This window comes from Anneissia japonica, unplaced genomic scaffold, assembly GCF_011630105.1.
Source record: "Anneissia japonica isolate Jap-2015-1 unplaced genomic scaffold, ASM1163010v1 scaffold288270_len56428_cov132, whole genome shotgun sequence".
In the NCBI taxonomy this organism is placed as follows: domain Eukaryota; kingdom Metazoa; phylum Echinodermata; class Crinoidea; order Comatulida; family Comatulidae; genus Anneissia; species Anneissia japonica.
Window position 1 is genome coordinate 43,454 of NW_022757549.1, and position 6,268 is coordinate 49,721.

The window sequence follows — 6,268 nt, forward strand, 5'->3', positions numbered from 1 at the left end:
TAACATATATATTTATTACCTTTTTTACAATAATAATGAAAATTTAAATATATTATGGTTTTTTAAAAAACCTTAAAAGGTTTTAAATTATATTTTAAAGAAGGAAAGAGGAATTGGATGGGTTGGGACTTTCCAAAAATACAGTTGAAATAGCTTGGTGGTCAAAGATGCTTGTTTTCAATCCCTGGGCTCTGGGTTTACATCCTGTCACTCCAAGGGTTACCTCCCCACCCCATGTCTAAAACAAGTTCCACTACCTAATTACAGAATTAGTTTCTAAAGAATTTTTCCCCCGTTTGGCAAGTTTTTGTACTTGCTGTTGGATGTGTGTAAAAGGAAGAAAAGTCTATTCTTTCATTTTTCACTTGAGACATTATTGCATGAACATTTATAAAAGATAAAAAAATGTGTGACCTGATTTACTAATTTATTTAGCATTTATCCCAAAAATGTAAAGTAAAATGCAAAAAGTAAATTATGTAATATCAGTAACCATTATAGCTATATACACAACAAACAACATTATTGTTTAGGGTGTTTATAAACGTAATAATATAACTTTTTTTTCCATAAATGTTGAAATTGTATGCATGTCATTTAATTATTTAATAAATAGAAAACAAATACAAAACTTCTAAACAGAACACTTCAGGCCCATATAAATTTATACTTCCTTAAGTTAAAGGAAGTACACTCTTTAAAACGTTAATATTTTAAATAAATACTGTATGGGTAGCATGTGTAGATAATTAGTTGGAATTTAATGAATTATCACTTCCATATCTAAGTTTCAAGGAATCAGTTTTTAAGCACGTACCAACACGGAAGTATATGTTTTATGTTGTTTGGTAAACAGTTTTAAATATTATGGTCTAAAATTTATATTATGGCCAATACTTTCATATTGACCCGTACCAACTGTAATTTTGAGGCAGCATTTGGTATTTGCATATCAAATGTGATGAAATCACATGCAAAATGCCAACAACCATAAACTGTGTAGGTAATAATGTAGATATTTTTTGCTTAGTTTACTAAGTCAAAAAAATTTCCCATAAAACCAAGGTTTTAAAAGCAGGTCATTTTTCTTATGTTTATGGTTTAACTCCTATCTCATACACTCAACGACAGTTACAGTTAGTCCCAGATTTAGCGTAAAAAGAAACTGTTCCTATACAAAAAATAACCAAATGCAAAAATAAGATTATTATGATTATATTTTATATGGATTACACATTACTTCTCCACGACCACCAACACTAAAACTTGATAGGATTCTACCATCAAGTAGTCATTTATATACTGTAATTATATTGTTCACATGCTTTTATTATCACTGAGAGACCACTTTAGCATACTTTGACAACTATGTTTCAATTCTGCTTCACTGATTTTAGGTTGTGGTTCCTTTGTGTTCAATCGTTGTCGTTAATTATTTTTTAGTTACTGACCAGTACCAATTGCAGTTTTTCTATATTATAGCATTAGGTATTTCCAGTATGTGACGAAATCATATGCAAAATACTAACACCTATAAAGTGTTTGTTGAAATATTCTCTAGCAATGTTTTTGCTTATTTTGAAATAGTGTTCTTCAGACATACGATTACCAATTTAAAACATTGTGAAAATGATGTTCTATGCTCTTATATGATGGTGGCTTCCATCTCATATGAACAGAAACATAATTACATTATTACTCTTTTTATTTTTTAAATTGTGAGGATGGGAATTTTTTTTTTTTTTTTTTTTTTGGAACAACAGAATATTGTTGTTTTTTATATATATTTTAATCGATAAATGAGAAACTGTTTATATTTGGCAAGACATATTAGATTATAAAAACTGGTATAATTTTATAGTTTTTTAAAGAAAATGTATGTATTTCCAGTCACAAATTTGCATTGTTTTTAATGACTGTTAAAATAAATGAAAATGAAAATTCCCGCATAAATATTTCCCAAGGGAGTGATAATCTAACATATTTTTCCATGTGCCCTAATGAACAGTAGTCTCAGTAGTAGCAGCGGTGGTGCCAGAAATTTGCAGACATTCGGACAAGGGGTCCGAAGCAAGGCGGCTCGGACTAATAAAAAAAATCCTGGTTAAGGTTCATAGGGAGAGATTAATTTGGTCCCAAGTGTGCTTTTAGACCACAATAGGGATTGGCAATCAATATAGCATTATTTGGATAGGCAAATTATTTTTTTCCCCCATTTTTGGGTTGTCGGACGACAGGGCCTGGGCAGAGGCATATCTAGAAGTCTTGAAATTGGAGAGCTGATGGGGGTGGGGATGCAAGGGTAAAGGGGGCTCGATGATCAATTGAAGGGTGCTAGTTTGCAAAATATGGTGATTTTAGGATTTTTAACAACTTGACCGTGATCTTTTTGAAGAGAGCAACTGGGGGAGATGTGCGCCCCCGCGGCCTCCGCTATATGAGGCATTTTGTGGCGAAATGGTAAAGTTGTCGCACAGTCCAGTATTGAGTAAATGAGCTATAAAATATGGGAGCTCAAAAAATTGCTAAAAAATCCAAATTTGTTTTTTACTATAGGTCAACAGGTTAATGTCTTATTAATCATGTCTCAAAGTATTAGTTCTGGAAGTGGTTAACAAATTGTTTATTTAACGTTATTTTTCATAGTTCATTATATTAAACAATGTATGCGCAAATACCTTTGAAAGGCAATTACTCAAAATCCTGTTTATCTTGACTCTAAGAGTACTGTACTTTCACTTTCCAATAACTTTGGTTTGAAATGTCCAATTTGAATGAATGACCCATCATTGTAAAGATGACATACGGTATTTGAAAATACCAATAAGTTGAATTTCAATTTTTGCTACAACTTAGCCATTTTGCCACAACATGCCTCATATACGCCACTAGGCACAGGGGGTGGGAGGGGTGGCCAGATCTGTCCGACGGGGGTAAATTCTCCTGGCCGGCTGGGGGAGGGGCATCCTGTTAGTAGGATATTTCAAGCAGATAAAGAGGTGAGCAGCGGCACCACCCAGGTTAGCACTGTAAATACTGCCTCGCCTAGCCTGTGCCCTGGCCTGCGATCTATGAATCATAGTACTGTATTAACAAAAACAAATGCGTACTTACTAGAAAAATAATGCGTCTATAATTATGCTGCAGATAACGTCATAAAAATAGGACCAGATGATCTCTTTATTAGAATCGCCTACGATTGCTGAGACTACACACACAGTCTGTTTGTGTACACCGAAAATTTACTGTCTTTGTAAGCGTGCAGGCTCTTGAGTTATTACCAAAGATCTTTATCAGGATCTTGGGTGAACCAAAACTTTTGATGTGAACCAAAGATCTTGGTGTGAACTTCCTGGGAAGAGAGGGCGACACACAAGTAATTGTGAACATCATACTATCCTAGCTCTATGATCCTTGTCACAAAATTAATTTAAATTCATTGGAATGAGAACATCATTAGCAATTCATGTCACCAGTAATTAAATGATGATGAAGTTTTGCATGATTAACAATTAAAACAAATCATGTAAAAATATTTATGTTTGTTAATAAAATTTAGACTTTTAAATAAGTTACAGCTTTCCGAAAAACAAAACAAAACAACAAAATGTGTATATATTGTCAAAATATCGAAGAAAACAAATAAAAAGGCAATGCTATAAATTTTCCATTCACTAGTATGCCGTAAATCACAATTTTCAACCACTATTAAAAAGCACAACCTATACAAAGAAATTATTGACAATATGACGACATATATAGCGAATTCAGATTTCTCAACGCATCCAAACAACTTTGATAAATTTTGATAGCAAAATAGTTTACATCAAATGCTGAGAACAAATTATATCAGTCCAGGTGGATGCATGTGATTACTGATGGGGTTAAGGTAGGCCTGGCTTATAACCTATTTGTAATTATTTAGCGATGTGTTTTTTACAACCAAAAAACCCCTCTAAATTGTATACAAAGCAATGCATGAATGAATAAACATTCGTATGAGACTGTGGGTTGTTGTCTGTTATGGAAATTCTAAAAAGTTTATTGCTGCCTTTATCTCGGATCATGCAGGTATTATAGTAAACCACGGTATAATATCTCTATCGGACAAACAGTCTCCCATGAAATTTTACTTTCCAAAAACGAAGTGAATATTGAGGCATAATGCCACTCTTTTTTTATAGATGCTTCGTTCGTGAAGCCAAGTAAATGTGTATAACAGTATACTGAATATAAACGAATTAATCAAACTACTTTCAGCAACTAATACATTTGGCGCAAACATAAGCGAATGGGTGTCAGACCAACGCTTCTCCAACGCCGATAAAGGTTTTGAATGAAGAACAATTCACATCTTCATTGTGCATGGAATTTCACACGGGAAAACACATCGTCAAAAAAAAAAAAAAAAAAAAATCTTAACTTAAATAGTACCGTACCGTATAAAAAAAAAAAAAATCTTAACTTAAATAGTACCGTACCGTATAATGAGCTAATTTGGGCAAATGACCTAAGTGCTTCTATTTGTATAAAAATAAAAGTATAAATTAATTGGAATGTTACCAATGCCTTGTACAATCTGAAAGATATGAAGAATATCGGCCATTCGTCTGCGATAAACTTTAAGGTGATAGGGAAGATTGTTAAATTCCTTAAACAACCGTTTAAACTGAACCTTTTTTCGAGATCTTTTTAAAATTTGGGTTGGTAAACAGTATTGCAATATTATAAGGTGGGTCTAAAGATAACTTTGTTTAATTTCATTAATCCCTTAGAATTAAAAGAAAATCGAAAAGACCGATTGTTCATGCCTAATTTCGTCTTTGCTCGTTCTGAAATGTCCCCAACATGATTAACAGAACTTAAAAATTTGAATCGAACCTCACTCCCAAGTCCTTCTCCGATTTAACAAATTCAAGTTCCCCGCACCATTAATAAAATATGACAAATTAATTTGCATGATTAACAGAACTTAAAAATTTGAATCGAACCTCACTCCCAAGTCCTTCTCCGATTTAACAAATTCAAGTTCCCCGCACCATTATAAAATATGACAAATTAATTTGCATTTGTACCGAAATGAATTACTTTATATTTAATTTTCCCTGCGTAGACGAGCGAGTGTGAAATATATATTAATTGAAGAAGGAGATGATAGCTGCCCTCTATAATATGTGAAGACCTCAAATTTTATGGATTTTTCCCATATCGATTCCTAAGTTTGAAAACAAGGTTTTACGTAGATTATATTACTTTCTACACCCATGCTCTAGATATACCTCCCTCATTCGAAATATAACAGAAATAAGACAAGTATATATTATTTATGAGCACGCTTAATATAAACACACTGTCACATTGCTCTTGTAATTACCTGCCAGTAGAATATCTTTGATTAAAATTGCCATTTGTCATACAAAATAAATAAAGTATACAACTAGGAATAGTATATCAAAACGAGATGTCCCACAAATACAGGCTTTTTGAGCAATCAACATTCCACCAGCATCTGAGTTGCCTGTTCCATCGTCGTGGTACAAAATTATATTCACTAACATTAATTTTCTATATAGAGCAAGGTATTAACTTTTAATTGAATATTAGAGCAATTAAATATTTTCTGTTCTTTGACCTTCATTTAATGTATGTACAATCTCGGAATTCTTCAAGAATCCCTTCAAGGTGGCTTTTTTTTTAATACATTTGCAAACCAATGAGAGTTTCTACGAGATGGGCTTCTTCTCCAGGTTAAGTCCACTGTGCTTCTCTAATATTTTATTTTTATTTCGATTTGTAGCTTTCCGAAAAACTGTGTTCAATTGTCAACTTAAAGCAAACAAATGAAAATACAATACATTTTCCATTCACTATTATATATGTATCATCCCTGTCAATTGCAATATTAAAAAGTACAATAAACAAGAAAATGTTTTTCGTAGTCCCAATTGGATTGGATTGGATTTTCGCACTCACAGAAATTTATATTCCAGTCTATGAAATCAATGCTTCAAGCAAATTAGAATAATTTAATCTTATGCCTTTTGGCAGAACAGATACATTAATATAATATTTATCATATTGACTTTAAATTTAGCCATAGCCATATTAAAAATTGTATTACATAAAGACATATGAGGACGTAGGCCTACTGCAAGAGTTCAGTATGAAACAACTAAATACAAAAGTAATAAAACTACATCCAATACATAACTTTATAGTAATGTATCAGTTACTGCAAACTTTATTGCAATCATATTATAAAAGAAAT

The 6,268-nt window shown here is 32.3% G+C and overlaps 1 protein-coding gene across 1 annotated transcript in view; it reads right to left on the reverse strand.

Annotated features, from left to right (window-relative positions):
* LOC117124802 overlaps window positions 1-3,207 on the reverse strand; it is a 20,831-nt gene extending 17,624 nt beyond the window's left edge. The window contains exon 1 of the mRNA XM_033271133.1: window positions 3,115-3,207. The gene's annotated coding sequence lies outside the window, so the exon portion shown is untranslated. The remainder of the gene's footprint in view (window positions 1-3,114) is intronic.
* Between the last annotated feature and the right edge of the window lie 3,061 nt (window positions 3,208-6,268).